We start from the raw sequence: 27,980 nt of genomic DNA on the forward strand, positions 1-27,980 counted from the left end.
TTCGTTGCTGCACGCAGGCTTTTCTCTGGTCGCGGCGAGCAGGGGTTACTCTTTGTTGAGGTGTGCAGGCTTCTCATCGCGGTGGCTTCTCTTGCTGCGGAGCATGGGCTCTAGGCGCATGGGCTTCAGTAGTTGTGGCACACGGGCTTAGTTGCTCCGCAGCATTTGGGATCTTCCCAGACCAGAACTCGAACTCATGTCCCCTGCATTGGCAGGTGGATTCTTAACCACTGCGCCACCAGGGAAGCCCCGATAGCTATTTATTTATGAGGTCTAAGATGCAAGGAACTTGAATTGTCCATAAAAGAATGACTTCAATTGGGTGTTAAGCCTTTGTAACTTTAAATGGATAAAAGGGAATCCCATGTCCTAAAAGAATGTTATAGAATATATTTAAAAGTTTAGTCCTGCATTGGAATAGCCTCCCCTCATTAATTCGTTCTACTATCTTGATCTTATTCTGTCCTAGCTGTGCAGACAACCCATCTACTTCCCCAAATCAAGTTCTTTCTCCTATATTTATTGCTCCATACCATCTATGCTCTCTTGTCAGATGCAGGCTTGCTTGTGCTTTGGAGAACCTTCTCCCTATCTTCAGGGGCTGGGTTTGTAGTCCTTTTTTCTCTTCTACCCAACCACTGATTAGTAGGCTGCAGAATTTTCACTGTAGGTGCTGTGGGCACTGCTTTACTTTTTCTTCTCTGTAGAATCTTCTAAGACCTTCTGTGAAACAGGCCCATCTTCTCAGGAAAGCTTCCTGCCAGTGGCCCGGAGCAGAGCATCCTTGACCTCTTTGTTCCTCAGAGCGTACACCACAGGGTTCAGTAGAGGGGTGATGATGGTGTAGGTCACTGAGATCAGCTGACCCTGATCCTTGGTGTTCTCTGACTTGGGCTTGGGGTAGACAATGGAGGCACAGCCATAGTGGACCATGACCACAGTGAGGTGGGAAACACATGTGGCAAAGGCCTTCTTCTGTCCCTTAGCAGAGGCAATTTTAAGGGTGGTGGAGATAAGGAGGATGTAGGAAATGAAAACCAATCCCATGGGAACCAGGATCACCAGGATACTGATGATTAAAGTCAGGATCTCATTGACAGTCATGTCAGTGCAGGAGAGCTTCATCACAGGTCAGATGTCACAGATGAAGTGGGCCAACTTTGTAGCACAGAAAGATAACCTGAATGCAGATGTAACCTGTGTCATGGCTACAACCAGCCCAATGCTGCAGGCCTCCCACACCAGCTGGATGCACACCCTCTTGTTCACGATGACAGAGTACCTCAAGGGGTTGCAAATGGCCACATAGCAGTCGTGCCCCATTGCTGTGAGCAGGAAGCAGTTGTTGATGGCCAAAATGATGAAGAACATCTGAGTGGCACAACCTGCCAAAGAAATGGGCTGACTCAGGCCTGTGAGGTTACAGAGCATCTTGGGTATAATGATGAGTGTGTACATGGTCTCTGAAGCTGACAGCATGCTGAGGAAGAAGTACATGGGGGGTGTGGAGGTGATGAGCAAGGCTAATGATGGTCATAATGATGATACTGCCTGCCAAGGTTAACATGTACAGTGCAAAGAACATAATAAAGAGAGTGAGCTGGTGCTCATGGAAGCTGGAGAAACCCTGGAAAGTAAACTCACTCACCAAAGTGTGATTCTCTTTCTTCATTAAATAATATATGGCAGCTAAGAAAGTAAAAAATTATATAAGGAACCTAGATGGTTGATTTCTGTCAACAGCAGGCTGGGCAGATTCTTTTGGTTCATCTACTTCAGGTCTCTGCTTATTTATATTCATACCCATGCTCATTTCTTTTGGGAATAAACAGTGGAGCAATGTTCTTTGCTCACTAAGGAAAAAATACATGGTTTTTAGAGTCAGGCGGTATAAGCTCATATTTTAGTTCTATCATGGGCTAAGTTACCTTGGGCAAGGAATTTACATCTCTAAGAGCAGTTTCCTCACGTTTATATGGATGCAATTGTGATAACATCATAGATTTGTTGGTAGAAACATTTTTAAACTGTTAAGTATCAACTTATATTAGAATTCAAACAATTATTGAATCCATTCAAGTTCAGTGGTGTAATGTCGTGCAAAGCTCCAGGCTCTGTAGCTACCTACTAATTCCCAAGCTTCTAGGGTTTAAGGTAGAGCTCTTGTCACTATGGTTTACACACTGCATTCTCATTTCAGTCTTTCAACTCTGATAGTACTACTCCTCTCAACTTCTGTGCTACAGTCCTCTTCCCTAGACACTACTCATTTTTCAAAGCTACACAAAGCCCATAACCTCTGTAAAATCCTTTCCTATTCTCTCTCTCTCACCCTGCTCCCTGCCTCCCCCCAGCCCCAAACACGTGTCCTTGCATGGAGGTAGCATACAACTGTATACTAGCTCTTTTGTGTTGAAAGCACCATAGTGCATTTGTGATTACAAAATATGTTCACATACATTATTAAACTTCATCACCATCCAATGGAACAGGGAGGGCGAGGATTATTGTTTCTCTTCAGAAGCAGAGACTGAGGATCAGCTCCGTTTAGGTAACTGCCCGTGGACACACAGGTGTCAAAGGATGAAAATCAAGACTTGAACTCATGTCTTCTGATCCTGTGTCCATTGTTCCTCCCATTACACAAAACTGCATCATAGAACTGTCCCCATCATGGCTATATTATATAGTCTTTGAGAGTAAGGACCAAGTATTTCAACTCTTTATAACCCTATGACAACTGCAATGTAGGGCACAATGTCTGCTGATGGACTTGTTGCAGGTAACTGGTCCATCAAACAAATTGCCTGTTAGAAAGCAGAGTGCTGGGGCACCACAGCGAGCTCTTCTTCAAAGAAGAGGAGTTTTCAATGTTTTTTAACCTCTGTCTCCTTTCCCTCTGTCTATGCCTGTGACAGCAACAAACAATTAAAGAACTGGGCTGAATTTTAACATTGGAATTATAACTCTAGAAGAAAGCTAACACTATGAACATCTAATTGGAAAATATACTGGTAGTGTAACTTTTCTAGTAGCTTTTACCCTATTCCTAAACAAACATATAATTATGTAACAGGTTAGCTATAAAAATAAATTTAATAATAGAATACATGGAGTTGCCTAAAAAGTGCATTTTGCTGGAAGTAAAACAAATTAGCCACATTGAAAAATGACTCACTATTGGGTAAATTTCAAAGGCAAACTTCTTTAGTGCTTTTAAGATTAATCTATTTTTCAGAAATATAACATTTTAAATAAAGGAAATCTACAAAACGGTATTTATAAGGGATTACTGCACAGTTACACTTCAACCCCTCCGAGCATGATATGAAAAGAAATGGTATGAGGTTGAAAGAAAACTTTTATGTTAGACGTCAGGGACCATTTCTTAACAGGGAAAGTTGTTTGGCTTGATGTGTGTACCATGGTAAGTAACTGTAAATGTATCCTATGAGGCTTTATAAATAGTGTCTCTGTGGATTATGATTTGTGTGAAGACAAGAATATAGACAAGGAAACATAGCTGCTAAGTAGCAGAGCCACATTCTTTATTACCGTATTAGTCAAGATAGTCTTTAATTCTGGAAGTCATTATTCCTTAGGATTAGCAGAGGATCTTTGAAAGTGGTAAATTAAGGCTAAAGAAGAACAAAAATTCATATACACCTGGACCCTTTCCAGCTTAATATAATTTGACCCTTTAACAACAATAAAACCCATACGTGTATTTTATTCCGTATGTGGCTACCTCTGTAAATGACTGAAGTCTTTTCCCAAATCTCACTTACTTTTCTTCCTGCAAATCTGTGGCTCAACAGAAAAATGGAGGTAGAGATCAGAAACGTGGCCCATTGGTCACAAGTATTCACAAATCAAGGTCATGAAACAAAGGCACCTGAACGTGATCCTTCTGCCTGCTTTAGGGCCAGTCTAGGGCTGGAGGTAAAAGGAAAGTTACAGGGGGCTCCTCAGATACTAGATATTCTCTCCAGCTGGGGGAGGAGCTTTTGACACCCAAGAAAGGCTCTCTGGGGATCATCTCTCAAGGTTTCTGGGTGACATTCCCTGAGCACCCTCGAGAGTCACCCTGGGGCTAGAAGCAAGCAGACGGCCGGTGCCCAGGGACCTTGTTACATAGAGGGCACATTTACCAGATTATATGGGTTTGTGCTTTGGGACTCTCATGGCACTTTGCACTGCAAGTAGAAACAGCAGTGGCTTATTTGTCAGGTTTTGTTTTTTAAATAAATATTCTATTTTTATATAGTTGGGCCTTGGAAAACCATGGTTACAAAGCCCAAGTGAGCTCTAGCTAAGAGCCTCTGTCTTGGATTCCAGGAAACTATGCAGCTCTCCCTGTAGTCAAGAACCCTGCTCAATATCTTTTTTTCTTTCTTCTTCGTCTTCTTTTCTAGAACTAAAACAGTCAATCTGGCTATTGTTTCTGTCCTATTGTGGGATTCAGAAATGGTAGACCAAAAGCTCAATAGACAGTAGAGACCTCTGCAGAAGGCCAGGAGACCACTGTCTGTGTCTAAAGAAACCTGAGCCAGGATTTCATACCACAGGCCTGTCCAAGAAAATAGTTAAATGCACAGAGCTTCACAAGCCCAGTCTGGGGTTACCTCCACACTGGTTTACCAGCCCCAAGTCCAGGCATTTTTTCTCCCCCTAGGAGCATCTTATTCTCACTATTTTCCTCTTTTATATTGGTAAAAGACAAACTGAGGCATATTAAAAATTTTAAGCTTTTTTTTTTTTTTTAACAAAAATCAATGCAAATTGGGCAGTGCCAAACCAGAAGTTGTTAGGGGTGTCCCAGGGCCAGGAACTCAGGTAGAGACTTCTATAAAGAAAAAGGAGAGGCAAAGTAAGGAGAGTAATGACTGGCTGTAGCTTAAAGCCTGGTTGGCTTTTTGTGATTGGTTGTCCTGAGGCTTTGATTTTATAACCTGGAGGCATTTCCAGCCTTAGATTTTAGTTTGTTTACATAGGCTGCCATGGCATTGGAGGCCCCTCAGTTTGATGGCCTCCTTGTTTAGTTAATTTAACAACATGTACCTTATCTATCTCATGGCCAGATCCTGACAATTCTCTAAGTTAATTTTTCCACACATGGCGAAAAAATGAAGTGCCTGCATTCATACCTTGATAAACTTAAAAAATACCCCTTGTACTTGGTTTGTTTTTTGGTTAAGTGGCGGGGGGGGGGTTGGTTTTTTTGTTTTTTGGGGTTTTTTTTGGTATTCCTGCTTCTCCTTCTCTACTGAATTTGTGGTAGCTTTTAAATTTAGAAAACTATAGAAATAAAGGTTTATAGCAAACATGAAGAAGTTTATAATATTTGCTCTTATCCATATCAGTTTCAGAGACATAAGAGGAAATGCTAGCCAAATCAGGGTTTCTTAGAAAACTCAAAACTTTTCATTAATGAAGTTAACGTCTCAACTTCTTTTCCTGGCTATTTGCAGCTGAGTAGTATCTTCATAGCCATTATAGCCTTCAGTGTTTTGTGGTCAAAGTATGATTGGATAGTCTTCCATTTTGGGACCACCCCTGTGATTAAACTTTTTTTTTTCTCTGCTCTAGTGAGAGAAGAGCCAATTTGTCACTCTAGATATCATTGCAAACACAAATCAGCATTGAGGCATGAAGAGGCTCCCTGCCCCCAGTAGGAAGAAGGTAGAAAGCCTCTTTCATAGAAGACAATCAAGACAGCTCTAGCAACACACAATCAGGGTAGGAAGAACTTTATACTGTTACAATCTGAGCTCTCTGTGAAAAATTAGGAGACCATGCTGTTAGAGGATACACTAGTGACCTTATTTTTCCTGAGGAGGTATCTTTTTGTTTTAAGAGCTGAAAAGGAAATCTAGCAGAATCCTAGGTTTATGGATAATCAGGAGAGGAAGGACAGTGGTTAGGGTTCTGTTAGGAGGTTGATGGCCAAACAACCTGACTCCTGGCTAGCAGGTCTCTCTGGGTATGGCTGTGAGAACAACTGAAGGGCTGAGCTAAGGGAAGTGCTGTATTCCTGGGCACTGTGTCCCTGGGTGCCTTAACCTCAGCCTAGCATTTTGTGGGTAGGCTTGTCCACATGCATGGCTGTAGTTGTCCACATCCGTTCTTGCTTGTACTGAAACTTGGATGTTCCAGTTAGCGGCATAACAAACTACTTGAACTTAGAGTCATAAAGCAACAGCAGTCCTTCATCATCCATCTCTGGGAGACTGGTCTCAGTGAGGCTCTTCTCACATCGGGTCTCCCATGTAGCTGTGGTCAGGAGTTAGCGGGAGTTTGCTCACTCACGTCGTCAGTCAATGCTGGCTGTTGACTGAAATACCTACACCTAGCCTCTCCAAGTAGCCTGGGCTTCCTCACAGCCTGTGCTGTGGATTCCAAGAGCAAGCACCCCAAGACAAAGAGCCCGACAGAAACTGTATGATCCTTTATGTCCTGGTCTCAAAAGTCAGGATGTCAAAAGCATGACTTTCACACCACCATAATTGTCCAGTCAGTCACAGAGACATGCCCAGTCTCAAGGGGAGGCGTACAGACTTTGCTTTGTAATGGGGGTGCAGCACACTAATAGGAGAGCATACAGAATGGGAGATAACTGCGTCCAGTTTTTGAAAATACAGTCTATTTGCTATAGTGAATTAGCAAATGTCCAGAATCTTCTCTTGAACAGGTTAGGCTCGTTGTCCTCAAAGGGAAACAGGAAACAAAATAAAAATTAGACTAAGCAAACTCCAGGCTTTCCCTACTTAGGTGTTTCTGTAAACCTGACAACTCTTTTTTTTTTTTTTTTTTTTTTTTTTTTTTTTTAGTTCTGAGGAATATTAAGTATTTTTTTACATTTATTGTGCACTTTATTTCTATTATTATTACATTGTAATATATAATGAAATAATTATACAACTCACCATAATCAGTGGGAGCTCTGAGCTTGTTTTCATTTGCCACTCACTGATCAGTTTTTTTTTTTTTAATTGGGGTATGGTTGTTTTACAATGTTGTTAGTTTCTACTGTACCCTAAAGTGGAGTTCCTTGTGCTATACAGCAGGTTCTCATTAGTTATCTATTTTATACATATTAGTGTATATATGTCAATCCCAATCTCCCAATTCATCCTACTCGCCCTCTTTGCCCCCTTGGTGTCCACATGTTTGTTCTCTACATCTGTATCTCTATTTCTGCCTTGCAAACCAGTTCATCTGTACCATTTTTCTAGCTTCCACGTATATGCGTTAATATACGATATTTGTTTTTCTCTTTCTGACTTACTTCACTCTTTATGACAGTCTCTAGGTCCATCCATGTCCTACAGATGACCCAATTTTGTTCCTTCCTGACCACTCTTTTTGAAATGCTTAAGTTCCAGGGATTCTTGGAAAAATGAAGGGGAAATGTGAACAACTCCTCCCCCACCACCACCACCAAAAAAAAAGAAGAATCTAGATCTTCTGCTAATCTAACGTTAGACACTTGAGATGACATTAATGAGTTATAAAGTAAAATAGGTATATATTTAGTGCATTACATGATAACTGGAAAGGCAAACCAAAGTTCTAAACAATTTCAAAATTAACAAAACTCTGCCTTGGCTGACAAGAAGATTTTGAAGCTACTGGTTGCGATTTGCCTATGGGCTTTTGTATATGTTACATTTGGTGTATGTTATGATCTTTCTTTATTTAAAAAGTATTTATCATATTTAATATAGCATATCATACTTATAAAACACTATGTTTAAAATATGTCGAGATGCATAACAATAAAATAAACATTTGGAATCCCATCACTCGACTCAGGAACTACTCGACTCAAGAATCACTTAGGTAATTCTCATTTTTCCCACTTCCTTATTTCTTTGCACTGCACCCCCCTACTCTCACCCTCAGCCCCAACAGTTACTACTATCCTGATTTTTATGTTTATTTTCATTTTACTTATTTTATACCTTTATTATATGTGTATGTGTGTTTAAACAATACATTTTTTAGTTCTGTTCTTGAGCTTTATAAAAATGATATACTGTATACAGTTTTTTGAGACTTGTTTTTTAAAAAATTCAGTGTTCCTTTTCTAAGATCCAGAATGGAGCTATAGTTTATTAATTTAACTGCCTTACGCTATTCCATCATGTGAATATACCGCAGTGTTTTTTGTCCATTGTCCTGGTGTGGGATAATGGGGTTGTTTCCAGATTTTTGTTATTATAAATTGTAATGTTTCAAATATTTTACTGCATACTTTCTTGATTAAATGTGCACAAGTTCCTCTAAGGTTTATATCCTTTCAATAAATTATTAGCTCATGGAATATAAAAAGTTTCAACTTTACAAGATAATACTAAATCGAATTTTGTATTGGTTGTACCAATTTACACTGTGACAGGTGAAGAATAAGAGAAGTTCCAGTTGATCTACATCCTTTCCTCCTTGTTATTAGACTTGCTAATTTCTGTCAAGCTAGTAGGTGTGACATGGTTGTGGTTTTAATTTACATTTTCCTGAATAACAAGAGGTTGAACATCTTTTCAAAGTTTATTGGCTATGACTGTTCTGTCTTCTGCAAAGTACTTTTCATGTCTTTATCCACGTTTCCATTGGGTTGTTTGTGTTTTTTTTATTCAACTGTAGCAGCTTTATATGTACCCTGGACACCAAACTCTTGTCCTTAATATGTTATGCAAATATTTTCTACCACTTTGTGGCTTGTCTTTTCACTTCTTTATGGTTCTTTTTATGGAACAAAAATTATTTTAATGGAGCCAAATTTATCATTCTGGTCTTTTTTGTTAGCAATTTTGCATCTTCCTTGGAAAAAGAAATTTCTACCTCAGTGTCAGAATAGTCGCTTTTATTTTCTTCTAAGCCTATTAATATACTTTTCATATTTAAATCCATCTGGATTTGATTTTTGTGTATGTGGTAAGATAGATGTCCAAATTCATTTCTCTTTTTTCAACTGGATATCCAGTTCTATCAGCTGTTTGAAGAGTCCTTCCTTTCCCCACTGGTCTACAATTTTATCTCTGTTATACATTATAAATCTTTATAAGCATTGGTCAGTTTAGCCACTCCATTCTGCTCCATTGGTCAGTTTTATTCCATGTACCCAGATTACACTGTCTTAACAACTATAACTTTATAATGAATCTTAGTTATCAGGGAGATCAACCCCTCTTATCTTCTTTTATTTTTATGTAGCTGGATCTTTACCTTTCCATACAAATTTTAGATCAGGTTTTTGGAATTGCATTAAACTAAAAAATCATTAGGGATGAACTGATATAGGCTCTCTCTCTATTTATTTAAATGCTTTAATTTTTGTTGTCAGTCCTCAAGATCACTATCCAGCTAGGTGGTACTCTTAGAAGGATTCACAGGGTACAGAAAAACTGTTACAGTCATGGTTATAGTTTATTACAGCAAAAGGGCACAAATTAAAATTAACAAAGGGGAAAAAGGTCCATGGGGGCAAAGTCTAGGAGAAACAAAGCATAAACTTCCAAATGTTCTCCCCCAGGGGAGTCACATGGACATGAGTAATTTTCTCAGCAACAATGCAAAGTGACCATAGGTACAAAGTGTTGTTGACCAGGGAAGCTCACCTGAGCCTTGCTGTCAGGCTTTTTATTGGGAGTCAGTAACGTTAGGCATGTAATAACCTGCATTACTGACCTCAGGTACTCAGACTCCAGCCCTTCGGAACAAAAACAGGTGTTCACCATAAATCACACTTTTAGCATAAATGATCTGATCAAGCAAATATCTGTGGTTCAAGGCCTCTGACATATCAAAACATTTATCAAGCAGAATTAATTCAAGAGCTCAGAGCTCATCTCCCATGAGCTGGCCGAGGTCCAGTCCTAAACACAAGCCTTTCTTGGGAATGTGCAGGATTTGAGCAGCCCAGGACTTCTGACTTAACCCTTTCCTGCACAAATATCTATAAAGAAATTGTAATATTTTTTTCACTTTTTTGAAACTTTTTAAATATACAATTGCAGACTTATAGAAAAGTTGCAGGAGTACTACAAAAACTCCTAAATGTCTTTGTCCAGGTAGCCCAATTATTCACATTTTGTCCCACTTACTTTATCATTCTCTTCTTTCATCTATAATCTATCTGTATCTATCTATCTATCTAACTTTTTTCCGAATCACTTGAGAGTAAGTTGAAGCCATTGTGTCACTTTACTCCTAAATTTTAGTGTGTATTCCCTAGGAAGAAGCTCATTCTCTTATGTAATCACAGTATAATTATTAAAAATCAGTGTATACATATACATGTATATATATATACAGAGAGAGCCACATACACATTAATATCAAATACAACAATACTATTACCTAATCCACAAATCATATTTAAATTACCCTATTATCTCATAATGTCCTTTATAGCAAAATTTTTTTTTGTAGTTTAGTATCCAATCCAAGATTACCCTTTACATATTTGTTTTCCTGTTTCTCTAGTGCCTTTTTATCTGAAACAGTACCTTACTTTTCTTTTGTCATTCTCTACCTTGATACTTCTGAAAAGTACAGGCCAGATATTTTATGGAACGTCTCTCAGTTTGAATTTATCTGAAGAGTTCATCATTTTCCCCTTGCACTTAACTTTGATTCTGTTTCACTTCTTTCCCTTCTTTGTACTTACTCTGATTTAATATCCTTCATGACTAGATTTAAATTTTGAATTTTTAGTAAGAATATCGTGAAAGTGATGTATCATTCTCAGTGCATCATACCAGGAACCACGTGATGTCAATTTGTCCTAATATTAGTGATGTTAACTTGTTTAAGGTGGTGTCCACTAGGTTTCTCCACTGTAAACTTATTATTTTCCCTTTTTATATACATAATTTGTAGAGTGATATATTGAGATTAATATCCTGTTCCTCATCAAACTTTCACGCTCTGGTTTTAGGATCCATTGATGATTTCCTAACTCCATCATTTCTCTTATAGACTGATATTCTGTAAGAAAGAGGTACTATTTAGATACTAGTAGACTTAGATAATATAGGTACTATGAGATAATGTTAGTTACTATTAACATTATTTATGTTGATGTTCAAATCATCACAGAATTGGCAAGTGGGAACTGCATTAGTCTGGCTCCTTTGTTCTTTTGACATGTCTCCATTATTCTTTGAGCAGTTTTATTTTTAATTGAGGTATAATCGATATATAACTATATTAGTTTCAGGTGTACAGTATAATAATTTGGTATTTGTGTATGTTATGAAATGTTCACCACGATAAGTCTAGTTAAAATCCATCACCATACCTAGTTATAAATTCTTTTTTTCTTGTGATGAGAACTTTTAAGATTTAATCTCTTCATAACTTTCAAATATGCAATACAGTATTATTAATTATAGTCACCATGCTGTACATTACATCCCCATGGCTGACTTATTTTATAACTGGAAGTTTATACCTTTTGACCCCATTCACCCATTTTGACCCCATTCACTGGCAACCACCAGTCTCTTCTTTGAGCACTTCTTTAACCTCAAGATAGAGACGTTCCAGGCTCATCTTGTACTTTCCCTGCACTGTTCCCAGAATCAGCCATTTCTCTGAGAAGCTATGGTGTCTTTCAGTGGAGAATTGTATTTAGAAACCAAGATCTGGGTGCTAGGTGTACTTATTGCCACTGCTGTATATTTAATTTTAGACTCTAAAGCTAGAAAATGGGGGGGTGTATTAATATTTATATCTTAACAACCATGATTTATAATGATACCTCCAATTCTAAACTAATATCTCAGACTGTGTTCTAGTGTTCCCCCTTTCTCACTTCTTTTCCCAATGATAAGAAACCTATTATTTTCAGTATATTTGCATATTAGTTCAAGTCTAAAATACACAGAATTTTTTTATAAATTACTAATTCTTGCCATATCTAAAACCAAACCTGACTACTACAAGCAACTCTATGCCAATAAAATGGACAACCTGGAAGAAATGGACAAATTCTTAGAAAGGTATAAACTTCCAAGACTGAACCAGGAAGAAATAGAAAATATGAACAGACCTATCACAAGTAATGAAACTGAAACTGTGATTAAAAATCTTCCAACAAACAAAAGTACAGGACCAGATGGCTTCACAGGTGAATTCTATCAAACATTTAGAGAAGAGCTAATACCCATCCTTCTCGAACTCTTCCAAAAAATTGCAGAGGAAGGAACACTCCCAAACTCATTCTATGAGGCCATCATCACCCTGATGCCAAAACCAGACAAAGATACTACAAAAAAAGAAAATTATAGACCAATATCACTGATGAATATAGATGCAAAAATCCTCAACCAAATAATAGCAAACAAATCCAACAACACATTAAAAGGATCATACACCATGATCAAGTGGGATTTATCCCAGGGATGCAAGGATTCTTCAATACACGCAAACCAATCAATGTGATACACCATATTAACAAATTGAAGGATAAAAACCATATTATCATCTCAGTAGATGCAGAAAAAGCTTTTGACAAAATTCAACACCCATTTATGATAAAAACTCTCCAGAAAGTAGGCATAGAGAGAACCTACCTCAACATAATAAAGGCCATATAAGACAAACCCACAGCAAACATCATTCTCAATGGTGAAAAACTGAAAGCATTTCCTCTAAGATCAGGAACAAGACAAGGTTGCACACTCTACCACTATTACTCAACATAGTTTTGGAAGTCCTAGCCACAACAATCAGAGAAGGAAAAGAAGTAAAGCTGTCACTGTTTGCTGATGACATGATACTATACATAGAAAGTCCTACAGATGCCACCAGAAAACTACTAGATCTAATCAATGAATTTGGTAAAGCTGCAGGATACAAGATTAATGCACAGAAATCTCTTGCATTCCTATACACTAATGGTGAAAAATCTGAAAGAGAAATTAAGGAAACACTCCCATTTACCATTGCAACAAAAAGAATAACAAACCTAGGAATAAACCTACCTAGGAAGACAAAAGACCTGTATACAGAAAACTATAAGACACTGATGAAAGAAATTAAAGATGATACCAACAAATGGAGAGATATACCATGTTCTTGGATTGGAAGAATCGATATTGTGAAAATGACTATACTACCCAAAGCAATCTACAGATTCAATGCAATCCATATCAGATTACCAATGGCCATTTACGGAACTAGAACAAATCTTAAAATTTGTATGAAGACACAAAAGACCTCGAATAGCCAAAGCAGTCTTGAGGAAAAAAAATGGAGCTAGAGGAGTCAGACTCCCTGACTTCAGACTATACTACAAAGCTACAGGAATCAAGACAATAACGTACTGACACAAAAACAGAAATATAGACCAATGGAACAAGATAGAAAGCCCAAAGATAAATCCACACACCTATGGTCAACTAATCTCTGACAAAGGAGGAAAGGATATACAATGGAGTAAAGACAGTCTCTTCAATAAGTGGTGCTGGGGAAACTGGACAGCTACATGTGAAAGAATGAAATTAGAACATTCCCTAACACCACACACAAAAATAAACTCAAAATTGATTAGAGACCTAAATGTAAGACCGGACACTATAAAACTCTTAGAGGAAAACATAGGAAGAACACTCTTTGACATAAATCACAGCAAGATCTTTTTTGATCCACCTCCTAGAGCAATGGAAATAAAAAAAAAAATAAACAAATGGGACCTAATGAAACTTCAAAGCTTTTGCACAGCAAAGGAAACCATAAACAAGACAAAAAGACAGCCCTCAGAATGGGAGAAAATATTTGCAAATGAATCAACAGACAAAGGATTAATCTCCAAAATATATAAACAGCTCATGCAACTCAATATTAAAAAAACAACCCAATCCAAAAATGGGCAGAAGACCTAAATAGACATTTCTCCAAAGAAGACATACAGATGGCCAAGAAGCACATGAAGAGTTGCTCAACATCACTAATTATTAGAGAAATGTAAATCAAAACTACAGTGAGGTATCACCTCACACCAGTTAGAATGGGCATCATCAGAAAATCTACAAACAACAAATGCTGCAGAGGGTGTGGAGAAAAGGGAACCCTCTCGCACCGTTGGTGGGAATGTAAATTGATACAGCCACTACGGAGAACAATATAGAGTTTCCTTAAAAAACTAAAAATAGAATTACCATATGACCCAGCAATCCCACTACTGGGCATATTCCCAGAGAAAACCATAATTCAAAAAGACACATGCACCCCAATATTCATTGCAGCACTATTTACAATAGCCAGGTCACGGAAGCAACCTAAATGCCCATCAACCGACGAATGGATAAAGAAGATGTGGTACATATATACAATGGAATATTACTCAGCCATAAAAAGAAACGAAATTGAGTTATTTGTAGTGAGGTAGATGGACCTAGAGTCTGTCATACAGAGTGAAGTAAGTCAGAAAGAGAAAGACAAATACCATATGCTAACACATATATATGGAATCTGAGAAAAAAAAATGTCATGAAGAACCTAGGGGTAAGATGGGAATAAAGGCACAAACCTACTACAGAATGGACTTGAGGATATGAGGAGGGGGAAGGGTAAGCTGTGACAAAGTGAGAGAGTGGCATGGACATATATACACTACCAAACGTAAAATAGATAGCTAGTGGGAAGCAACCGCATAGCACAGGGAGATCAGCTCGGTGCTTTGTGACCACCTAGAGGGGTGGGATAGGGAGGGTGGGAGGGAGGGAGACGCAAGAGGGAAGAGATATGGGAACATATGTATATGTATAACTGATTCATTTTGTTGTAAAGCAGAAACTAACACACCATTGTAAAGTAATTATACTCCAATAAAGATGTAAAAAAATAGTAATAAAAAAATAAAAAAGAAGATGTGGTACATATATACAATGGAATATTACTCAGCCATAAAAAGGAATGAAATTTGTTCATTTGTTTGAGATGTGGATGCATCTAGAGACTGTCATACAGAGTGAAGTAAGTCAGAAAGAGTAAAACAAATATATATTAACACATATATGTGGAACCTAGAAAAATGGTACAGATGAACCAGTTTGCAGGGGAGAAACTGAGACACAGATGTAGAGAACAAATATATGGACACCAAGGGGGGAAAGTGGCAGAGGTTGGGGGTGGTGGTGGGATGAATTGGGAGATTGGGATTGACTTGTATACACTGATGTGTATAAAATGGATGACTAATAAGAACCTGTTGTATAAAAAAATAAATAAAATTCAAAAATTCAAAAAAAAAGAGTAATTCACTTTAGAAAAGCTCTGAAAATTTTAATTAGGTGTTGAAATTAATATTGAAAATATTGCAAAGGGGATGAACTTTTCATTACATTCTATCACTTTTTGGAAACACTGATTTTGGTTGAGTTTCTCCAATTTTAAACACACACATACACACACACACACACACACAAGTACACAAATACACAACGACATACACATACATCTCTAGCTGCTTTGTTTCTCTGACCATGTAAGAGAGGTGCACTCTTCCTTTTGGACAAAGCTATCAAACAGCTGAGTGACATCCTCTCTTGAACAAATAAAGCAGATGGAGTTGTATGCAAAACAGTCAAACAGGCTTTAGTGTAATGTAGAAAATAAGAAAATAAGATAAAACCAAACCTACTAAATAGAATTTAGGAATGTTCTCTGCGTATACCTGTGTATGTGTGTGTGTGTGTGTGTTTCCTTTTTTGTAATCCAAATGGACTGTATTCTGTGTACTGTTATATGACTTGCTTTTTCACATAACAATACATTCGAGATGTCTTTACAAAACAATACATGAAGGTTTTTATCATTCATTTGAACAATTGCATATAGTAAGGTAAGAGTATAACATAATTTATTTACCCTATTCTAAATATCCATGGATATATAGACTGTTTGCAGTTTTGGGCATTTTTAAAGGGTATTATAAAGAAAATCACTTTATATATAAAGTTCACATATAATTGTACACTTCTGGGAGCACATCTGTAGGATACATTCCTGAAAGTAAGACTTCTTAGTGATATGTGCATTCAAAAACTTAATAACTATTACCAAACTGAAACCAAAATAAGATGTATTAATTTACACACTTTTCATATACTTATTAATCATTTGTACTTCATTTGCTGTGAATGTCCATTTACATACCTTGCTCATTTTTCATATTCTGTCATCATTTTCTTGTAAGAGTTCTCTAATAAGGAAATATGCCTTTTATTATACATGTTGCAGTATTTTTCTTCTGTTTATCATTATTACTGAGTTTGTGAGTTTGAAATTTTATTAGCATTTTATTTATGTGTTTATCAAGGCCTTCCTAACTCCAACATTATTTTTTTAAGTACCCATGTCTTCTATACTTTTTATGTTTCAGTATTTGATTCATCTGGAATCAAATTGGTTGTAAGAAACAAAGATGTACTTCTTAAAATGAAATCAGATGCACCTTTTATTATTACCTATAACTAGGCCATTGTCTCAACACCATATATCAAATAATACAAACATCTCATATTTTTACTACATTATGCTACCGTATGCTAAATCTGCCTCCCCCCAATTATTCTTGTTTGGAATTTCCCCAGTTATTCTCACATTTAACAATTAATGGTATTTTTATTGATTTTTCATTGTATTCACAGAAATTTAAGAATAAACATCTTTAGTCTATAATACTGAGGCTTTCTACCCAAAGCAAGATTTAAATGGTAATGTTTGTCTTCTTTTATGTGTTTCAGTAGGGTTTTAAAATATTCTTCATGTAGAAAATGAGTATTTTTGTGCTTCCCTGGTGGTGCAGTGGGAGTCCGCCTGCCGATGCAGGGGACACGGGTTTGTGCCCCGGTCCAGGAGGATCCCACGTGCCGCGGAGCAGCTGGGCCTGTGAGCCGTGGCTGCTGGGCCTGTGCGTCCAGAGCCTGTGCTCCACGATGGGAGAGGCCACAACAGTGAGAGGCCTGTGTACCACAAAAACAAAAAACAAAAAACAAAAAAAAAAGAAAATGAGTATTTTCTATTTCCATGTATTTGATCTGTTTTGTTTCATTTAGGAATGAGATATCTTTTTCCATTATATTTTCTAAAGAACTATTATTTCCATCACTTATTTTTCCAGTTCATTCTCACTGGTATCTTAATCTAAATAATTCCTCAATTTATAAAGCCCTACATTTTATATCTATGTTTATTTCTGTCATTTTCAAAGTTCCATGTTACTGCCCCCTTTTGTCCTCTCTACCCTGTTAAAATTACACAGACTATCATTTCATTGCATTCACGTTTAATTCACGTGCACCTGTCTTACCTGGCATAATACCAATCTTGGTTAAATCAAATTTTCCTCTTGTGCAGAGCACCCATGCAGCTGAACTTCACTGGTGGAAAATATATTCTTATGATAACTGGTCTTACTTAGAATTCATAACATTTAACACTAAGTGGGGTCTTGATGTTACTGGGGAACCCCTCTGTATTCCTGCCTACCATTTTTTCTCTCACCCTCTTTGCACTTTTCACACATTCTTTTCTATTCTCTAACTTCCAAAGATTCTTCCTTATCCTTTTTTAAGCACATGACTTTATTTTCTGTTTCATTAAGAACAATTAAAGCAGTTAGGAGAGATCTTCCATGTAGTCCCACCAACACATCAACCCAACCATGTGCATCTGTGCTCAGTACCAATCCTCGTATACTCTCACTGTGGGGAGCACTCTGTATACATCGAACAAGACCATCTATGCACTTGTGCACTGTACTCCAATCGCCTTTCCCTTACTGAGGACTTTGCTTTAGCAGTTTTCCTCTGTGTCTTTTGAATCATCAAATTTGCATTAGATCACTTTCATTTACAAACTTATTTGCTTGTAATTTTCCTCATCCTAAAAGAACAAACATAAAGGCCAATAAAAACAACCTTCCTGTGATCCCGTATCCTTCTCCAGCTATGGGTTCATTTATTTGCTCCCTTTTACATCAAAACTCTTTGAAGGAATTGCATTGTCTTCAGTTTCTCTCCTTTGTTCTCTTGAATTCACACTAAACAGGATTTTATCACCATCTCTCATACAGATTTTTTTGATGAGACCAAACACCTCATATTGCCAAATCTAACAATCAATTCTAACACAATGTACTTGGCATATTGGCAGCATTGGACCCAATTGACTAATTTCTCTTCCTTGGAAATCTCTTTCATGTGGTTTCCAGGACACACACTTTTTTAGTTTTCATATTTTCCCCTTCCAATGTCATTTTTCTTTTCTCCTCGATCTCGTGATGTTGGACTACCTCAAGTTTCAGCCACAAACCACTTCTGTATTTACAGTTGCAACCTAGTGATCACTTCCTCTTCTGGCTTTAAACAATTTCCAAACTTAAATCTCCACTCCATACTTCTTTTCAAACTCCAAAGTTGTATGTTCAACAGTCATCTCATTTTCTCTTCTTGAATATCTCCTCAGCATCTCAAATAGAACATGTCCCCAGCTGAGCCGACAAACTCTTCACTCAAAGGGACATTTTGTTCCAAGCTGCCATCACCTCTAACTTGGACCACAGCAGCAAGGTCCTGACTGGCCTCTCCCTGCTTCTCCTTTGGGTCTGGGGGTTGATTACAGTAGCAGTCAGAGTAAAGATTTTAATGTCTAAATCAAATCAGGTAGCCCCTTTGCTCAGATGACTCTACAATGAATTTTTAACCCTCTTAGAATAAAATTCAAAGTCCTTACCATAGCTTATAAGACCACAGTTTCAATCTTCCCCTTAATTGCCTTGGTCATTACCCTCCAGCCACACTGGCCTATTTTTTGTTCCTCACACATGCCAAGGTTAACCTCTCCCCAGATCTTATCTTAGCTTGGAGCACTCTTTATTCTATGTGGCTCACTCACTCCTTCATTCATTCTTCTGCTCAAACATCACCTTTCCCGACCACCTGATCTAAATGGGCTACTGTTTCCTGCTGCCAGGGATGACTATCCTTTTGTCCTTTCTTCCTTTTGCTTTTTCTCCAAACACTATCATTTCCCAAAATAACAGTACATATAACTTATATACTTTTAAAATCATCTATGTTCCTCTTGGAAAATAAGTTCTGTGACAGTAGGAACTTTGCTTCGTTGACTGCTTGTTTGTTTTTGTTAGTGATTTTTGCTCTCCTCTGTTTGGTATTTGCCTGGAATACAGTTTTCTATCCCTTATTTTCAACCTTCCTGTTTTGTTTTAGGTACTGATAAGTGCTAAAAAACCAAAACAAAACAAAAAAACCCATAAAACACCTAATAGAGTGCCCACATTGATGGGATTACAGTAGATGAAGTGATCAAGGAAGGAATCCCTAAAGATTACTTCTCATTTTAGTTGAGGCTTGAATGATAGAGAATGAACATGCATAAATGAATGAATGGGAATCTGGAGAAAAAGAGCACTCTAGACTGAAGGAATAGCAAGTATAAAGTTCCTAAGTGGGAATAAACCTATGTTGTTAGTTACCGGACTAGTAGGTAAGAGGTTAGACATAAGAGATGAGGTCATTCTTAATGGCATGGAGTGACAAGGACAGGTAGGGCCTATAGGTCATCATGAGGAGAGTAAATTATATTCCAAATACAATGGGAATCCATTGGGTATTTTTAATTAGGGGAAGAGCATGATCTGATTTTCATCTTTAAAAGATAACTTTGGCTGTTATGGAGAGAATTGATTGGAAAAGAATAAGAATAAACAAGGAGGGTAGATACTGAAAGAAGATTGTTTCTGTATAGGAGCAGTTTCAGTGGAGATGGAAGGAAATGGATAAATTTGTTTTGTAGGTAGAACTGACAAAACTTGTCAGGAAATACTACTCGACATGGCCTCAAAGGCTAATTTTCTCTCCCCTTTCAGTAATTTGGCAAAGAGCTGACAGTGGAAGAATAGGTTGATACTAGCTGCTGAGTTCTTGATGCTCCCTCTTCTAACAAGGATCTTTCAACTAAGAAGCTCCTTTTGTTATGTAATCACTTAGATGTTTCCTGTTCCTCTTTTTTTTTTTAATAAATGTGCCACTCCTGTGAAAGATCATATAATTATATGAACTTGACAGAGACAAACATTTGACAAAATCCAGCACCCATATATGACAAAAACTCTTAGTAAGAATCAAAGGGAATTATCTCAATTTGATAAAGAGCATATCAAAAAAAATCAATAGGATCATAAGGTTCAATAGGATCATAAGACTGGATGCTTCCTTCCTAAAATCAGGGACAAGGCAAGGATATCTGCTCTCACCACTCTTATTTAACATGGTAATGGAAGTTCGGCCTACTGTAATAAGACACAAAGAGGAAAAAAAAGGCATATAGATCAGAAAGGAAGACGTAAACCTGCCCCTATTTATGTGGGTGACATAATTATCTATGTAGAAAGACCCAAGTCATTTGAAAAAGCAAAATAAAACAAAAACACTTCCTAGAAGTAGTGAGTTAGGTAAGGTTACAGCATACAGTATCAACATATGGAAGTTAATCACATTTCTATATACTAACAGTGAAAATGAGGGAACCAAGATTAAAAGCACAATGTCATTTACAGCAGGGGTCCCCAACCCCTGGGCCATGGACCACTACTGCTCCATGGCCTTTTAGGAACCAGGCTGCTCAGCAGGAGGTGAGCAGCGGGAGAGTGAGCAAAGCTTCATCTGTATTTACAGCTGCTCCCCATGGCTCGCATTACTGCCTGAGCTCCACCTCCTGTCAGATCAGCGGTGGCATTAGAATCTCATAGGAGCACGAACCCTACTATGAACCGTGCATGCAAGGGATCTAAGTTGAGTGCTCCTTATGAGAATCTAATGCCTGATGATCTGAGGTGGAGCTGAGGCAGTGATGCTAGTGCTGGGGAGCAGCTGAAAATACGGATTATCATCAGCAGAGAAGTTTGACTGCGTGGAGACCATAATAAATCAACTGCTTGCAGGCTCATATCAAAGCCTGATCAGTGAGTGGCAAGTGAAAACAAGCTCAGGCCTCCCACTGATTCTGCATTATGGTGAGTTGTATAATTATTTCATTATATATTACAATGTAATAATAATAGAAATAAAATACACAATAAATGTAATGTGCTTGAATCATCCCCAAACCATCCCCCCCCAACACCGGTCTGTGGAAAGATTGTCTTCCACGAAACCAGTTCCTGGTGCCAAAAAGTTTGGGGACCACTGATTTACAGTTTCTCCAAAGAAAATGAAACATTTAAGTATATGCTTAACAAAACATGTATAAGATTTGTATGCTGAAAAATTACTAAATGACGGTGAAAAAAATCAAAGAAGACTTAAATGGAGAGACATACTTTGGTCACGAACTGGAAGACTCAACACTATAAAGTTGTCAATTTTCCTTAAATTGATCTATAGATTTAATGCAATTCCTATAAAAATCCTGGCAAGCATTTTTGTAGACATAGACAAGCTTATTCTAAAATTGATATGGAGATGCACAGGCCTTAGACTAAAGACCTAAACTAAAATAATCCTGATAAAGAAGAATAATGTGAGAGGAATCACTCTACCCAAAATTAAGATTTACTATACATCTACATTAACCAAGATACTGTGGTATTGGTGGAGCAGTAGACACATAGATCACTAGAACAGGGTGGAAAACTCAGAATTTGATGCACATAAATACGCTCAACTGATTTTTGACAAATGTGCAAAATGGAAGATGGTAGCCCTTAAAAAAAATTGAACTGAAGCAATTGGATATCTGTAGGCAAAAATTTAATCATGATCTAAATCTCACAGCTTATTACCAAAAACCTCACAGTGGATCATTGACTTAAATGTAAAAAATAAAACTGTAAAACTTCTAGAAAAAAATTATAGAAAAATGTGTAAAATATGGAAACAAAAAAGACCCCAAATAGCCAAGACAATCTTGAGAAAGAAGAGTAAAGCTGAGGTATCATACTCCCTGATTTTGAATTATATTACAAAACTACAATAATCAAAACAGTATGGTGCTGTCATCAAGACAGACACATAGATCAGTGGAACAGAATAGAAAGCCCAGAAATCAACCCACTCTTATATGGGCAATTAATCTATGACAAACAAAGCAATATATAATGGGGAGAGGGCAACCTCTTCAATAAATGGTTTTGTGAAAACAGGACAGCTACATGCAAATGAATCAAACTAGACTACGCTCTCATACCATGCACAAAAATAAATTCAAAATGGATTAAAGACTTAAATGTAAGACCTGAAACCATAAAACTTTTAGAGGAAAACATAGGTAGTAAACTCTTTGACATTTATCTTAGTGATATTTTTTTTGGATATGTCTCCTCAGGCAAGGGCAACAAAAGCAAAAATAAGTAAATGGGACCACATCAAGCTTAAAAGCTTTTTCACAGTGAAGGAAACTATCAGCAAAATGAAAAAGCCACCTAGTGAATAAGAGAAAATATTCACAAATGATAGATCCAATAAGGGATTTTTTAAAAAGTTCATACAATTCAACATCAAAAAAAACCAAACAACCCAACTGAAAATGGACAGAAGGCCTGAATAGACATTTTTTCCAAAGAAGACATACAAATGGCCAACAGGCACATGAAAAGATGTTCAGCATCACTAATCCTCAGGGAAATGCAAATCAAAACCACAGTGAGACATTACCTCACACCTGTCAGAATGGCTATTATCAAAAAGATAACAAATAACAAGTGGTGGTGAGAATGTGGAGGAAAGGGAACCCTCATACACTATTAATGGAAATGTAAATCGGTAGAGCCACTATGGAAAACAGTATGGAGATTCCTGAAAAAATTAAAAATAGAATTACCATTTGACCCAGAAATTCCACTCCTGAGTATTTACCAGAAGAAAACAAAAACACTAATTAGAAAAGTTACATGCCCCCAGTGTTCATTACAGCATTATTTACAATAGCCAAGATATGGAAGCAACCTAAGTGTCCATCAATAGACGAATGGTTAAAGAAGATGTGGTAAATATTTACAATGGAATATTATTCAGCCATAAAAAAGAATGAAATCTTGCCATTTGTGACAACATTGATGGACCTAGAGGGTATTATGCTAAGTGAAAGAAGTTAAACACATACTGTATGATTTCACTTATATGTGGAATCTAGAAAGCAAAACAAATGAATAGATATAACAAAACAGAAACAGAGTCATAGAGAACAAACAGGTGGTTGCCAGAGGGGAAAGGGATGGGAGGAGGAAAGAAAGAGGTGAGGGATGTTGAGATACAAACTTCCATTTGCAAAATAAATGAGTCATGGTTATGAACATAACTATGTACATCTTTGTATGGTGACATCGTAACTAGGGTTATCATGGTTGATCACTTTGAAATGTAAAAAGTAAAAAACAGAAGGAGACTTAAACCAATGGAAAATAATACTATGTTTTTAATATGGAGGCTCAAGATCATTAAAATGTTAGTTTTTCATAAATTAGTTAATAAATGCAATAGGATTTCAATAAAATAATACCAGAGTTTGGTTCGCTTGTATGTATGTAACTGTGCTGAGTATGTGTGTGTGTTCGGGAGGGGTGTAAGTTAAATAAGCTGCTTCTAAAATTTATATGAAAAATTTAAACAGGCAAAACACCTAAAAATATTCTGAAGAAGAATAATGGCAGGTAACTATCTCTATTAGATAATAAAACATTTTTAAAAATCTGTGATAATTAATGTTGTTGACACATTAAATAAATATATAAATGCAACAGAATAAAAATTCTACATTATTTCCATATTTCACATTGTTTCAGAGGACTTTCATTTGCTCCAGGGAAGGGTAAGCCCAAAAGAATCCAGAAAAAAAAGGTCAATTGAATTTCAAAAAGAGTTTTTTAAACTCATAACTAAAACATTTGTCTTAAAAGATGAAATAGTTTTTAACTTTAGCAAACTTTTCTAGAGAGGAAAGCTACATTTAGTTTACAAAGAATCATTTTGAATATCAAAAGTCTAAGCACCAAAAGTACTTTGTATGTGAAATGTATAATGTAAACTACTACAGAGTTAGGAATAATTTAGGTTTTTCTGCCAAAATAAAATAAAGGTATCCAGCTTTGTGGAGAAGATAACACTGGAGTTAGTTGGATATTGGGGAAGGCCCACTCTTAGATCTACCAGCAGAGACCAGGTTTACCCTGCTGTAAGGAAGGACTGGTGGCAACGGATAAAGCAGAAGGGATATGTCCCTCACTTCCCAGCCTCAGAAAACACGTGAATCCTGGTGGAGCAGAAACAGTTGAGTGATACATCCAAGTGGATGCCTTGGTGACACCCCACTTTGTCTTATTTACTCCATTATAGGGTCAAGGGTGCAACTGAATGTCCAATTGCCCTCAAGCAGTGGTTGAGAAAGGGCCAGTGGACCTAGAGTAGTCACAAGGAAGATGAAGTGCAGGAAATTAAAGAGCATGATAAAACCAGAGTCATCACAATAGATAACAAGGATGACCACGGGAGTCATGTATTTACATAGAAATCCAACATGGACAGGTGGAAGTGACCATGGATCAGGTTCCTCTTCCTCCATGCTAAGAAAACTAGAAGGCTTTATTACCAACCCAGGGTTCTTGGACTCCTTAATCAATAGAAATTGATAAGAGGTCAAACTAGAAATTCACGCAAGGCTTTATTGGGACTTGTGTTGTGGCACAAGGGACTGAAAGCAAGTAGCAGGTTCCCTTGCTTGCTCCTGAGTGGGGGTGAGCTGGTCCCTTAAATGGGGTGAGGGTAGGGGTGGACCCTTGGGTCAAGCCAGAGGGGTGGCTTAGGTGGTCTGCGCACCCCTTGGTGGTGCTTTGTGCAGGAATCATGTGCAGGACCCTGATTTTGCTTGACACCTCAGAAGTGGAAGTTGGGTTTTTGGTTGTTTTGTATCTTTTTTTTATGAATTTATTTTTATTTATATTATTTATTTTTGGCTACGTTGGGTCTTCGTTGCTGCGCACGGACTTTCTCTAGTTGCAGCAAGGGGCAACTCTTCATTGCGGTGCACTGGCTTCTCATTTTGGTGGCTTCTCTTGTTGCAGAGCACGGGCTCTAGGTGTGTGGGCTTCAGTAGTTGTGGCACATGGGCTCAGTAGTTGTGACTCGTGGGCTCTAGAGCACAGGCTCAGTAGTCGTAGTGCATGGCCTTATTTGCTCCGCGGCATGTGGTATCTTCCCAGACCAGGGCTCGAACACATGTCCCCTGCGTTGGCAGGTGGATTCTTAACCACTGCACCACCAGGGGAGTCCCAGTCATTTTGTATCTTATTGCTCATAATTGCCTGACTGCCATGTGTGCAGTTATTTTTAGGTCCTTATAGTTTCTTTGTATTCTGTTGCTGGAGGAGAGTTTTGTCCAGGTGCAAGCACTGCAACAAAGGGTCCCAGGTCCCAGGTCCAGCCTGTCTCACCTGCACCAGAACTTGATTCACCCAGAGGATAATGGGAAAGAAAGGGCAGGAGCAGGACCTTGAATTTCATTGTTTACTCATAAAATGACTTAATTACTAAATTGCCCCAGTTTACATGAAAAAGACTAGATGACTTTTTTCTGTCAGGCAGATTGGGAGCTCAGAATTACAAAGTAGACTGAACTGCAGAACCGTTTTAAAGTTAGATTTTTATGTGCTTGCATGCATAGCCTATAAAATGCATGATCATTTTAGAGATTTTGATATTTTTATATTTCAAAAATATTTTATAATGAGAATACTGTGTACTCATGTGTATCTTATGTAGCTTTTAATAAATAGATCAGTATAATAATTTTTATTTGCTCAGTAATTATGAATTTTCATCATTATAGTTTGATTCAACACCTATCTTGTGTCACAACTTGAGTCTAAAGTTCACCCTGATTCTTTTTTATATTTTTAAGGTGAGGAGCAGTAAATTGCCTTTTATTATTCCATTTCTAACTCAGTTGCTTTAATTTTATGGAAGTTTTCATGTCAAAATCCTTTACTGTCGACTCTTTTCAGATTTTCAGGACTAATGAAATTACCTAATTTATCAGAAAGGTGTTATGCTGACTTTTTTCATATTTCCGTTTAATTCTCTTTCTTTGCCTTTGTGACTTAGCTTATAAAGGGCAGGAGAGGACCCAACCTGAAGGACCTTTTCTAAACTCTCTTTGGCTCCTCCTGACCCTCCCCTTGTACTTCTGGCTTCTCTTGCTCTCCTACCACAGGAAGCTCCAATTTGGATCTGCTTCTAACTTTTCTTTCTTTTCAGCCAATTTCACAGCATTCTTTCAGCAGTTTGCTCCCTGAGTCTTCTCTTAGTCTTCTCTTCCTCTGAGCCTGCTGTGCATCCTGTCCATGAGGGAGACCCTTCTTTCAGCCCTGCAAGGACTTCTTTATGTGGCTCATCTCTAGCCAGAAGAAGCGAAGCATCAGACCAAGTCATGTGTGCTGCATGCCCATCATATGCAGTTAGGAGTTCTCTCCAATTAACTCCTTCACTTCCCACCCCATGGTTCCCTTTCCTTTGAAGTCCCACATGTTTGAAACTATTCTCTCTAGAAGGATTTTAGCTCACTGCAAACCCATTTCCTAAAAGATATCTATATTTTTGCTTTGCCTATCTTATTAAAGCACAAGGCACTTAGATTTCTACACAATATCCTCCCTAGTGACCACTTGTTCAAGCATCCAATTTATGTTAAAAGAGGATTCAATGGCGTGGCGATTTTAATGTAGTTTATACCACATTAAAAAGTGGACTGGTCACTTTAAATTTAAGCTTGAGATAAACACTAGATCACATTCTGACCTTGTAATTATCTACTGGAATACAGCCAATGGGTGTCTTTGAGTGACTTTTGCTTTTATTTATGCTAACAAAAGGTTGAGGAAGTGAAAATCAATTATTAGAGGCTAGACCCCGGCTCCACTTTTGCCCTGGCCGTGATGTATGAGACTTCACTAATCATTTGAAATCTTGGTTCTGTAACTTTACCTATATAGGCTTCCTCCTGGAAGGCATGCACACCTATCTGGGTAGGGATTTCATCTTAGGAAAGGGATTTCCTACCCACCACTCTCCACAGAGCATCCTGGACTTCTTTGTTTCTTAGACTACACACAACAGGGTTTTCTAAAGGTATGATGACAGTGTAGGTCACTGAGATCATCCTTGGTGTTCTCTGACTTGGGCTTGGGGTAGGGAGTGAAGGCACAGTCGTAGTGGACAATGACCACAGTGAGGTAGGAGGCACAGATGGCAAAGGTCTTCTTCCGGCCCTCAGCTGAGGTGATCTTGAGAATGATGGAAATAATGAGGATGTAGGAGATGAAGAGGAGGTTGCAGGGCCTGTAATGACCAAGAGACTGATAATTAAGGTCAGGATATCATTGATGATTGCGGTAGCACAGGCCAGTCCAACACAGGTTGAACATTGCAGAAAAAATGCTCAATCAGTGCCTTGCAAAAGGGCAGTCTGAAAATGGCCACAGCCTGAACCAGAGAGAGTGAGAACCCCATGGCACAGACTGAGGATGCCAGCCTGGCACAGACCCTCCAGTTCATGATGATCGAGTAATAAAGTGGCAGATGGCCGCATAGCAAGCATACCCCCTTATTGCCAATAGGAGGCAGTTGGTGATGGCAAAGCCAAGGAAGGAAAAAGCTGAGTCCCATAACCCTCCAGGGAAGTGGATTGGCTCAGACCTACAAGGCTGGAAAGCATGCGAGGGATGATGACCAGGGAGTAGAAAGTGTCTGATAGGAGAGGACACTTAGAAAGAAGTACATGGGGGTGTGGAGGTGATGGTCAATGCGGATTACAGTCACAATGATGACATTGCCAGCCAGAGTTAGAATATACAGGGTAAGAAATGCCACAAAGAGTGTGAGCTGATGTTCTTGGAAGTTGGAGAAACCTTGGAAACAAACTCTTACCTCTGTGTGGTTGGCTGTCCACATTGAAGA

The 27,980-nt window shown here is 37.9% G+C and overlaps 1 pseudogene across 1 annotated transcript; it reads right to left on the reverse strand.

Annotated features, from left to right (window-relative positions):
* Nucleotides 1-744: 744 nt before the first annotated feature.
* LOC309828157 (olfactory receptor 10J1-like) lies at nucleotides 745-27,974 on the reverse strand (annotated as a pseudogene). The gene is made up of 2 exons: nucleotides 27,429-27,974; nucleotides 745-1,119 (listed from the first exon to the last, which is right to left on the reverse strand). The product of its transcript is annotated as an olfactory receptor 10J1-like (transcript).
* Nucleotides 27,975-27,980: the final 6 nt, after the last annotated feature.

The sequence above is a fragment of the Grampus griseus genome, assembly GCF_964374135.1.
Source record: "Grampus griseus genome assembly, chromosome: 1".
In the NCBI taxonomy this organism is placed as follows: Eukaryota; Metazoa; Chordata; class Mammalia; order Artiodactyla; family Delphinidae; genus Grampus; species Grampus griseus.